This window comes from Castor canadensis, chromosome 11 (genome assembly GCF_047511655.1).
Source record: "Castor canadensis chromosome 11, mCasCan1.hap1v2, whole genome shotgun sequence".
Lineage (NCBI taxonomy): Eukaryota > Metazoa > Chordata > Mammalia > Rodentia > Castoridae > Castor > Castor canadensis.
Window position 1 is genome coordinate 12,086,350 of NC_133396.1, and position 12,988 is coordinate 12,099,337.

Below are 12,988 nucleotides of genomic sequence, written 5' to 3' on the forward strand. Positions count from 1 at the left end.
GTCCAAGATAGTGGGGAGGATGTGACAGAAGAGGTCATATTATGGCAGATAGGACATAGAGTAGAGCAGCAACAGGAAGGAGCCAGGGAAAAATAAAGCCCTCAAGAATATGCCCCAAGTGAACTACATTCTCCACCCAGGCTCTGCCTTCCACAGTTCTACCACCTCCTAATATCTATTCAAATTCATCAATGGATTAATCCATTCATTAAGTTAGAGACTTCATGATCTAGCAGTCTCTGGAAACACCCTCACACACACATGCAAGGTATGCTTTACTAATCTCCTAAACACTTCTCAATCCAATCAAGTTGACAATTAAAATTAACTATCACAAGCCACCCCTTTTCAATTTGACCCCCAAACACATCTCTTTAAACCATAACATTCCATCCTTGGTCTCCAAAAGGCTTACACCTATCTCATAATTCAAAATGCATTCAGTCCATCTCCGTGAAACTTAACAGTTCAAAAATTCTTCAAAAGCCAAAATTCAAGACTTCTTTGAGACTCAGTTCAACTCTTTGCAGTGAGCCCCTGAAAATCAAAATGAAAATGACATACTTTCCATATACAATGTCCAGAGTAAACATTCCTATTCCAAAAGAGAGGGACAGGAGAATAGCAAGGAAGGATAGAACCAAAGCAAGACAGAACCTAGCAGGGCAAACACTATATCCTATAGCTCTGTGTCCAGCACCCAGGGAATATGGTGGCATGATATGAGCTCCCAAGGGCTTGGGTATTCTTATCTCTACAGCCTTGCTGGCTATACCCGAGTTGGCCTCTTTCCTGGGCTGGTTCTGTTCACTGCCTACAGTTTTTCTTGGCAAATGTTGCACATTCCTGTCATCTCCAACATCCTGGGATCTCCACTGCAACTTTGGCTTTACTCTCTCAGCTTCTCACATCACTTTCTGAGGAGCCACCTTCAGGGATCCTGACCCTCCCACACATTGCCTGGCCTCTCAGGCTTTCCTTTGAAATTTTGGTGGAAGCCTCCATGACCCCACAATTCTTGAATTCTGTTGCCTGTAAAACCAGCATCACATGGATGACTTGAAGATCTGTTACCCCACCCACCATGGACCATGTCTGCTGTGGCCTCTGAATGCCTAGGCAACTCATGCAGGGACACACTGAGCTAGTATGAACAAAGTACTCTTGTGGCTCTCCTTTACCAAGAAAAAGTGAGCCAGCCTTCACTGTCTGCATTCCTATTGGAAGTCTGGTCTTCTGTACTCCCATAAGAGTCTCCCATTGAGATTCTACTTACAGTATTCTAGGGCTTCCCTAGTCCACATCTCCAAACTTTTCCAAATTCCTCCCATGTACCAGTTCCAAATGCTTAAAAACCACACTGTCATGTTTAGTCACAATAATGACCCCACTTCTCTGGTACCAATTTTCTGTATTGGTTTTATTATCATTGTGACCAAATACTAGACAGAAACAATGTAAGGGAGGAAAGATTTATTGAAGGCATGATTTCAGATGTTTCAGTTCATCATGGCAGAGAGGACATGTCAGAACAGGTACCATCATGGCAGAAAGGAAGCAGAACAAAAAGGCACCAGGACAGAATATAGCCAGCAAGGACATGACCCCAGTGACCTACTCCCTCTACCCAGGCCCCACGTTCCACAATACCACCAAATCCTAATAGTCTTTTCAAATTTTGAATCCATCAATAGATTAAACCATTCTTAGGTTAGAACCTTTATGATTTACTGATCTATGGAAACACCCTAACAGATACTCTCAGAGGTGTGCTTTACTAATCTCAATCTAATCAAGTTGACAATCAAGATTAACCATCACAATCTGTATGTGAAAATATGAACTGGGATCCACACCTGACATCATGTAGAAAAATAAACTCAAACTGGGTCATAGTTAATATAAAACCTAAGCCATAAAAAAGTATAGAACATGGCATAAGAGAAAAATTTTGTAATTTTGGATTAAATTTTGGATTGTAACACTTCAGCATGATTTACTTTTAAAACTGATAAACTGAACTTCATAAAAACTAAGAACAAATGATTAGCCACTTCAAAATATGGTCAGATATAAAACCAGAATCATAAACAAATACTTTTAGCCTAGAAAACTTGCATCTTGCTCCAAATTGTCACTTTAATTTAGGAATGGATGGCATATTTGATGAAAACAAATTAGTTATTTGCTGAAGACAGTTCGGGTGTTTTTGTTTTTGTTTTTCTTTTTGGTGCTGAGGATCAAACTCAAGGCCTCTCACATTCAAGGCAAGTGCTTTACCACTAAACTACAACCTCAGCCCTGCAGAAGACGACTTGAAAAACATCTGTTCCTTCCTTTTACTACAGATTAACCTTGGACAAAACTTAGAAGATAAGAGCTAGGGGTGTAGCTCAGTGATAGAGCCTGTGTGTAGCATGTGCAAGGGCCAGGGTTTGATCCCCAGCACCTAAAACAAAAAAACACACAAAAAAGTCCCAGAAAAACTTAGAATGGAGGTAACGAACATACAGATAACACACCTACCCTCTGCATTCTTTTCATCTTTTTTCGTATGGACAATACTTAGTTTGATAATGCTAAGGTCGTTGAGCTCATAAAACTCTCACCCTTTGTCCAGGGCAATTGCTGCAGAATAAAGGAAGAACAGACTGGGGGGAAGGGACTGACTCAGAGGATGCTTAAAGAGAACTTTGAGGAAACTTTTCCTGCATGGACATCCTTATGTTAATCGCTTTATATATTTGCTCAATATTATGCTTCTTAAGACCCTATTGACATGAGAAGATTTAATTCATCTATTTATTTAATTGCTACGTAGTGACAAGAGCACAGGTGTCCTGCCTGACTACAAGGAAGTTCTTTCTATGTGTCCACAATAAATGTTCTATTTGCTAGAAGTTTTCACAGATGATTTGTTATTAGGTTAAGAAGTTCCCCTCTATTCCCAGCTGTCTGAAAATTTTTATCATGAATGGATTTGAAATTTGTCAGCCCACTAAAGACCTATTTAGAAGATCATGTGTCCTTCCTTTATCCACTTATATGTTAAAATTGCCTAAGTGCATTTATTGATTTTTGAAAGTTAAATATCCTTTCATTACAAAAAGAAATCCAACTTGGGATTTAGATGTTTTCTTTACTTATTTAAGCAAATAGGAAAACCAGTTGGGGGGGTTGATTTTGAATGTTGGCACTCTGTGATTTTTTTACTTGGCATGCTAATTGTGAAACCTTGATGGAAAGGGTGCTTTGCTGCCCATCACCGGAAGAACAGGAGGCTGCCCTGCCTTCCTGCTGCTGGCCTTCTCACTATGTGTGACATCGGGCAACCGGAGATCAACAGGTCCCCAAGGCACTGTTGTACAAGTCACCCAAGTCTCAGACTTCTCCTGTCCATGCACAGGGAGGCCAAGGCAGGAAATAACCTTCTGTCAGCATCCTCTTCATTCATGAGGAAGCACACTTCTCCTTGTTATAAATGACCACCATGACAGCTGACTCCAACCTTTCCAAAAACAGCCTCAGGAAAAAGCAGAGTTGATCTGACTTAATGCTCACAATTTGGAAACTTTCCAACATTTTCCAGCTGAATTGAAGCTGCTTAAATTAAATATAGCTGCGCATAATATAAAATGAATATAAAAAATGCATTCAATCATCTAAGAAAGATTAGCAAAAACCAAAACACTACCAATAACCAACGAGGTACCAAGTTTTAAGTCAACATGCATATCTTTTTTTTACAAGTCCCTTTCTTGTTAACACGTTTTTAAATTGAAACATTAATTCATATGTATGTTTTTTTTAAAAGCAAACAACAGCAAATTATACAAGTGAAGATTAAGCTCCCTTCTGTCTCATTTCCAATTTCCAAAGCTACTGGGAGTGGGAAGAGACTTGGCAATCCCCTTCTCTGACTTCTCTCCATCTTCCCAGAAATCAACAATACTTATACAATAGAGTTGGTGAAGTGATTTATTAGCAAATACATAGGTAGGTAGATCAATAGTTCTATCTCTTCATATGAATTAGTTCTATGTAAGTCTGAATTTAAATTTAAATGCAAATGTTCACCCAAACATTTCAACATATCTTCTGAAATCTCCTGTAATGTGTGGAGATCAAGCAAGAGACCAAAAATTGCAACCACAAAAATACTCTCTTCTCAAAATTAAAAATTATTTGCAATCCAGCATTTACCAAGAGCAGCTTGACATTATAGCTATTAAAAGTGAGGTTGCTAAAATATGGATTTTGATGACCAAGTAGGTGAATTGGCAGAGAAATGAGCCAGAGCAATCTCACAATCCAGATAACACATGAACAAATTATGATTATTCACTGTGTTATATAAAATTACGACATCAAAATGGTCTTTTCTCACATTTATAAAGTTTTGTAATGTTCATGTATTAGTAATAAAAAATGGGGGGGGGTGTTGGGGATTGAACTCATGACCTTGTGAAATGCTAAGCACGAGATTATCTCTGAGCTACACCCCAGTCCTAGTAATAAAATATTTTCAAGGGGAAAGCTTCAGATTGTAGTGCCCCTAAGAGCAATTTTCCCTCTTTTGGACAAGGGACCCTGCATTTCCATTTTGCATTGGGCTTTGAAAATTACATAGTTGGTCCTAATTGGAAGTTTTGTGGCACGATAAAAACACACAGGCCCATCCCAACCATGCCAGGGCAAAGAATGTGTGTGAAAAAGATAAATAACATCTTAGGTTATTTTAGGATGACAGAGATGGGGAAGATTGAGGTTCAAGACCGCCCAGGGCAAAAAATTACCAAGACCCCATCTCAATCAATAATCTGGGTGTAGTGGTTCATGCCTGTTATTCCAGCTACATGAGAAGCATAGGTAAGAGTATCGTGGTCTAAGGCTGGCCTGGGCAGAAATGTGAGACCCTACAAGAAAAAATAACTAAAGCACAAAAAGGTGTGGGTGTGACTCAAGCGGTAGAACACCTGCCTAGCAAGTGTGAGGCCCTGAGTTCAAACTCCAGTACTGCTAACCACCAATATTACAATATTACAACCAATAGACTGCTTTGTTCATTTTAATGATTGTATAGTATTTGCTATGGCTTGAATATCCCCACCAAATCTCACATTGGAATTTAATTCCAACTGTAAGGTATTTGGAGTAGGTGGGACCTTTGGGTGGCAATTAGGATTAGGTGAGGTCATGCAGGTAGGGCCCTCACAATGGCATTGGTGGCTTTATAAGAAGAGTTAGAGACCTAGGTTTGCTTGCTCTGTCTCCCCATGGATGCCCCCAATTATGTTATGATGTAGCAAGAAGGCCCTCACCAGACGCTAAGCAAATGCCAGAAGTGCAAATGCCATGCTCCAGAGTCTTGAACTAAACAAACATCTGGTCTTTATAAATTACCCAGTCTGCGGTTCTCAATGATAGCAACAGCAAACCAACTAAAACAGCATTACGTCTGTAGGTGCACCACAACAAATGCAACCAACAGGTCTGCTATTGCTAACCAGTTAGTTGCTCTTCAGTCTTTTGCTGTAGTAAATTACTTTTCAAATCTTGGGGGGTGGGGGGGAGGAATGCATTGACTTTCTTTAGCTATAAATCATCCAAAAGAAAAAAGAAGAATTACATGTTTTTTTATTCCTTGATTCACTTCTGCAAAATCAGTAAGGGCAATTTGAGCAGTGACCTTTCATTTATTCTGGAGGTCTCTGCCATGTTGGTGACCTACCAACTGAAGGTGAAGAACACATACTTCTAGAGCAAAAGAGGTTTGTGTGAAGCACCCTCTCACTGACTGGTTTTGCATCTTGAATAAATTAGCTAGGTTTTCTGAGCTTCCATTTGCCTATCAGCAAAACAGATAATTCCTACCTGGAAGTGTTGTTAGGAAGAATAAAGATAACCTTGGGAAAACAGGTAGCACACAATACACATTCAATCAGGGCACAAGTTTTTATTATTGTAGATTTTTTGTGTGTGGATGTGTCTTATGAAGGCAGCAGATTGTTAATTTTTGGCTTATTTCTCCATCTCACATCACTCACTAAGCATCTTGGCCACCTATGGCCATCTCGAGGAATGTAACTATATTTCAAAATTCAGCTAAGCAAAGGTCCTGAAGAGAAAAATACAAAATATAGTTCAAAGGCAAAGAAAAGTATTTATTGGAGCTAGGCATAGTGGTACATGCTTGCAATCCCAGATACTCGAGAGGTAAAGACAGGAGGATCACAATTGGAGGCCATCCCAGGCAAAGTTAGCAAGACCCTATCTCGAAAACAAACTGAAAGCAAAAGGGCGAGGGGATAGGGGTGTGGTGCATGGCTCAAGTGGTAGAATACTTGCCTAGCAAGCCCGAGGCCCAGAGGTCAATCCCCACTACTGGAAAGGAAGGAGAAAAAGAAGGAAGGAAAGGAAGGAAAGAGAGAGGGAGAAAGGAAAGAAGGAAGGATGTATGCAGAGATATAAAATGATACCTTTCTTTTCCCTACTTTTTGTTTGCTTTGAGGACAGGAAAAATATGTCATTAACATTGATGTATAATGAATTTTTTGTTATTTTTAATGAACTGATAAAGATTTTAAAACCTTTCTCAGTTTTAATCTCTATCTCACTAAATAATGATCAGCAAAAACTCTGTGTGTGGGGGGGGGGTCCCTCAATAACATTTAAGAAGGAGGAAACAGATAGTAAACATGAACGCAAACAAACACGCAAGAAAATTCAGATTTTAATCACAGTTATGAAGGAAATACACAGGCTAATGTGATAAGAATTTCTTGGGGTAGAAGAAACAGGGCTTATGTGCTCATGGAAAACTGTGTATTTCACATCAAAAGAATTTAAGAACTATTGTCACGGGTTGGGAGAAAAGAAGAAAATAGTCAATGCATAAACTGGTGTAAAATGAGCAATTCCTGTCTTTGCTGTAGAACAAATCTCTTTTTAAAAACCATCTCTCCCACCATACCCTGATTATCACTGAAGCAGGATTCTTTCCAGTGTCCAAAGAAAGACAGCCCATCAGGAATGTCAGAGGATGGAAGTCAGGCACACAGAGCATTCCAGAGAGTGAGGTCAGACAAGGGTCATCTGCAGAGAGAGCTTGACTTCACCCCCCCACAAGGGGAACAGATCCCTGGAGAGGAAGCAGAGAGAGAGAAGAACCCAGAGCCTAGGAAAGACCCTCTTGAAATACTTTTGGACTCATGTCTTGTTTACTTTGTATTTTCCCTGCAGGCCCTTAAATAGTCTCTGGAGTCAAACTTCCATAGAAAATTATTAACCCACTGAAAGATGTTTCTGACCTTAGAGAAATAATGAAACATCCAATCTCGACCACTTTCAATATGCAACAGTGAAATCATCATATTTTTGAGGTGCATGCCAGTTTTTTGTCCCTTGTGCGTATTTGTAATTGATCAGGAAAACAGGAGATCAAGGACATGATGGGTACCAAAATAAACTGGTGCATTCCGTCTTAGCCAATGAGTATCCCCAGTTCATGATTCCATTTATAGCAGAGATTCTCACTCATCAGCAATGTGTGATTTAGAGCTGGTGCAGGCGGCCCTGCTCACAAGCCAGACTCCTTTCTGACAGTGTTCCTAAAATTAAAGGAATACTTAAATTGAACCAGGACATTTCATTCTAGCTCTTCACCAGCTGACACATCTTCCATGACATCTCACCTGGGGGCTCTTCCCCCTGCCCCCAGGATTCCTGAATCTCTCAAACCCTTGTAGCTACCCTCAACCCCAGATGCAAATACCAATGGTCTCCTACACATGCCCTCTGAGGTCACTCAGCGCTTTCCAAAGGGATGAAAGGTTCCTGTCCCCAATGCTGTTTATTTTTCTGGATTGGCCATGTGATTGGGCCCACTCTACACCCTAAAATTCCCCATCTGAACCTAAGGTTGGATGTAATTATGTCCCCCAATGTCTGAAGAACGTGCATCAAGAGGTTTCAGCAGAAGAATAAAGGATAATGGAAAGAACAGGCCAGAGAGTGGATCCCAGGGGCTGCTTCACTATTGGCCTTTTGTTTGACATGGTCCAATGGTCTCACATGTGAGTTTCATGAAGAAGTGCTCTTGTTGATGCTGACAAGTTCCTATATGATAGGAGGTTTTCTTTCCCTGGCGTCAAGCATGTGATTCAAAACAGACACAAGGACCTTGAGAAGGTAGCATAGCTTTTGTGTGTGTGTGTGTGTGTGTGTGTGTGTGTGTGTGTGTGTGTGTACTGGAGATTAAACCCAGGACTTTGTACATGATAGACAAGTGCTCTACGATTTGAACTATGCCTAGCCCTATTTTTTTGTTTTTGAGATAAAATCTCATGCTACCTTTTACCCAGGCTGGCCTCAAACTCACAATTCTCTTATCTGAGCATCCCAAGTAGCTGGGACTGCAGTTGTGTGCTCCAGTGCCCAGCGAACATTGGTTTTTCTCAGTGAGAATGGTGGGAGGTGGCTTGAATGTCCCAAGAGTTTGCAGTTTGCAGGCATTACATGAAACCTCAATTCTTCATACCCATAAAGATTGCTATGGTAATTTTTTTTGGAGGTGCTGGGGATCAAATCCAGGGTTTTGTGCATGCTAGGCAAGTGCTCTGCCACTGAGCTACATTCCATCCTTGTTTTTACAAACTTGTATTTACCTATTATAGTAGTTCTCTTTATATGAAATATCCAGAATAAATATATACGAAGAAACAAAAAGTATCTTTGAGGCTACCAGGATCTGGGGAATGAGTGATAGGTAGTACCTGCTTAATGGGCATAGGTTTTCTCTTGGAGGGATTAAAGGTGATGACTGCACATTAAAAATGGCCAACTTAATGTGAACTTTACCTGAATCAAAGATCATTTAACATAACTCACCACAAACAAAAGAGAAAACAAGAGATCACTTCAGTAAAAGCAGCGTGCTTAGGGGGAACATCTGTGTTGTTACAATGGATACCAGCAGGTGACAGTAACAAGGCACCACTTCATCACTCACTGCCTTCAGGAAAAGAACGTCCCTCTGGGAGCACCCAAAACAGCTGGTCCCCCCTGCACGTGCCAGCCATTTCCAGGGATGCCCAGTAATCACTGGAAAAAGCTGTAAAAAGTAGCTGAGTACCCCTGGGAAGGCAGAGGCAAGATCCAGTGAAATTTGGATATCTAATCACACCATTAGCATTAAGAAACCTGTGAGGTCTGAGGAAAGCCCAGTTACAATGATGACCACTCTATATGCTGTCCTGTGTCTCCTTATTTCCATATCTAACAAACCTCTGCATCCTGCAGATTCTGCCTCCATCGTCCAGGTACCACCAGAGCTTAGGTCTCTCACCCCTGGCCTGGCTCACCAGCCTCCCACCTGATCTCTGCCTTTCCTCACCCATCTCTTCTTCACCATCTGCTTCTCCTGCTACAATGAACTTTCCAAAAAGTCTGGTTTGTAGCTCACCATGGCTCCCACACTCCCTGTAACTCAAGCAAGCTGAGAAAATGTACTTTGTTTTGTCTGGGACCAATCTGATCTTTCTTTGGGCATCAATGCATCACCTGGGAGGATCCAAAGAGGACCATAGCAAGTGGGAAGCTTTGGTCAACCCAAAATAGCTAAATGTTCAGCCAAAAATGTCAGAGTGTGTGGGATTTGACAGCCAAGGAGAAACTCATGAAAATAATACATACTTCCTATTTTAAAGATACTTGATACTACAGTCCTCACCCTTTGTGTTCATAATGTATTGTTTCAGACTTGGTACCTAAGACATTTTAATTGGGAAGTAATGTCTCTTAGATGCACAGAATTTTATAGTAGGAAGGGATTGTTTTATCGAAATTTCCTTAAGCTTTGTTTTGTGCAACACTGGGCTCTGATAACTCCTGCAGGTAAAGACAAACAGGAAGAAACCTTATCAATGTTAGTTCTGGGCTGGGGCATGGCTCAAGTGATAGAGTGCTTGCCCAGCAAAAAGAAAAAACAAAATGTTGTTTTATTAACTTACTGCAGCAAGGGAGTGTGCACTGCAAATGAACGCGGAGGCATCTTAGTGAGAGCCTTGGGGAGGGGCTTTTTGTGGGATTTGTGCTAGGTGGGTCTGGAATCAGGTCAGAATGGATGTGTCACAAAGCAGATGGCTTAAACATGGGGCATCTCAAATATGTTTGATCAAAGTGAGAGGAACGGAGTGGGCCTGGAGAAGGCATTCATAAGAATGAGTCACTCAATGCCAATAATTTTACAGCAGCAGTGTGACCTTGGCTTAAACACCATGTTCCGTTGACCTTGAACTGGCCTTCATTATGACTGTGAGGGACATTGCAATCTGCTTACCGGGGCTGATTTTCACTTCCTCGGGTCCCATACAAAGTTAGTGGGTGTTCCTGGAAGAAAGGAATCCATGGTTAAATAAGCCTTTGAAGTAATTTTTTAAATTGTTTATTCATTTATTCATATGTGCATACATTGTTTGGACCATCTCCACCCCCTGCCCCCCACCCCTTCTCCCCCACCACCCCCTCTGCCTTGGAAGTACTTTTAAACAATGTTAAATAGCAAATATAATACTGGAGTTTTGGGAGCCTCTAACATGCTAAAGTGAATTGTGAATTTCCTTTCATTTCTTTTCAACACAGCTGCCCAGGTGATTCTGTTAAAGTAGCACAAGTCAAAACAGCCAGAGGTTTCTCATCCCCCACCACAGCCCCCACACATGACCCCCCTTACCTCTTTATCATTCTATCGCCTCTTTTCTATACTCTAGCCACCTTGGCCCCTTTGCTGTCCTATGAGCATCTGGAGCTTTAGGACCCCAAAGCTCTTCATCATATGACTGCATACCCTGCTTCCTTCCCTCCCTCAGGTCTTGGTTCAAATGGAACCTTCCAATGAGGCCTCCTTGCTCTGCTCTATGCCCTCCCCCCACAATTCTCAATACCCTTTCACTGCCTTATTTGTCTTGTTAGCTCACCACGATATCTAAGGTATACTAGATCTTATTTTTCTTCTTTATGATCTCTGCCCATGCAGGCAGGAAACTATTTTTTTTGCCCAGAAGTGTATCCCTGGGATCTGGGATCATGGGCTCTTGATAAAAATGTATTGAATGAATGAATCTACAAACCCTTTTCAAACGCCTCCTCCTACAGAGGAAGTGGTGAGAGGAGCCTCTGTGTTTTCCATTTATAGACAGAAAACAGATTTGGAAAGAACACAAGGGAGATTCAAAGTCTCTTCTGGCAGGATTTTGGAATGTTACCCGCTCTTACCATGCAATCCACTCTCCTTCAGGGTCCATCCTACCAGCCTGGAAGTAAATTCTGCACGTCACTAGATGGCGCTGTTCATCAAGAATTTCCGGATTCTTACCACCCGCCGGCCCCTCCACCTCCACACCTTAGAAATTATCTCCTTTCCAGGGTCACCAATTGGGAGAAATGGTTGCCACTCCCTCTACCATCCCAAGTCCAGGAAGAAACCAAATGTTTCTTCAAGACCACTTGCCAGCTAGTCCAGGCCCACGCAGAAGTCAGGTTAACCCTTCGCTTGGGAGCAAAGGATGTTTTTAAACGTCTACTAGTGCCCTTGGAAACGCAAGGAAAGCCTAGGGTCCCTTTGAAAAGATGCAGTTCTCCACATCCTCCCACTTGCACTTGGCCCGTGGCCTTCGGGACACAATCCTGCTTCTTTCTCTCTACCCTTTCCCTCTATGTCCCTGTGTAGGAGGAAGCACAGGTTAAGGTGCCAATGGTATTTCTAGCCTGAGCTGCTGCACTGTGAGAGGCAGCATGGATTGGCAGCCTGGGAACCCAGAGGAAGGGAAGGAATGCAATCTCCATCACAAACCATCCTAGCAACCACCCAACATCCCTCATCTTGGTTTACACAGCTGCATGATGAGGACTAACACTCCTGAGCATCTGTAATCCCAGCTACTCAGAAGATAGAGATTGGAAGAACAGTGATCCAAGGATACCTAGGAAACCCCATCTCAACCAATAAATCAGACATGGTGGGACACACCTGTCATCCCAGCTATGCAGAAGGTATAGGTAGGAGGATTGAGTCCCAGGCCTGCCTGGGCAAAAACATGAGACTCTATCTAAAATAAATAAATAAATAAATAAATAAATAAATAAATAAATAAATAACCTAAGAAGCAAAATGGGCTGGAAGCATGGCTCAAGTGGTAGAGAGCAGTCCTGAGTTCAAAACCCAGTACCAACACCCTCCTCCCAAAACACACTACTGGACAAGACAGATATATTGAGTATTAAATGCAAATATGCCTGAGGCTCCAAGCCAGTCTTTCTATAAAGCCTTGTTTTCCATCTCCTGGTCTCACCTATAATTAAACTTTAAAATATGTCAGGGTCATTGGGTGACCTGTTTACCTCTTCTCTGTATTCTTGCTTGGTTTGGTGAGATCCCAGTGAACAAAACCTCCACAACTGACCCTCTCTACATCGTCTTAGGTAATAGGCCTTTAACCCAAAGTATGTTGGGAAAAGAAAGCTACTGTTTTCATGAATGAGCATTAGCTGGCCACAAAGTATTTATTGAGATTTTGTGATTTCCTTTGGTGTTGTAGGAAGCACACTGTGGAAACAGATAAGACAGATGAGAGGAGAGACTGAGGAGGAAGACACCAATTCACTCTAGTGAAATACCATTGTTTCTTACCCTTGGTTTTGCTTCCTGCTCCATTCATTTTTAATCAATAAACCCAGAAGGAATGGTTCCATTTGGGGAACAAGGGCTCATCACAGGGAGTGATCATTCACTGTAGCCATGCCACCTTACACGGACTGTGCCTATAATAAGAAACACAAAAAAGTCCACTTGTGCCTCTTGCTCAACCATGCCAGGGACTTCCTGTTTGTTAATCAAGTCAAATCATCTCCTTTCCCAGAAATCACCCTACATCTCAACCCTTCCCTTCCTACTCTGGAATTTGCCCTGACTCCTTTGGCTTTCTTCATG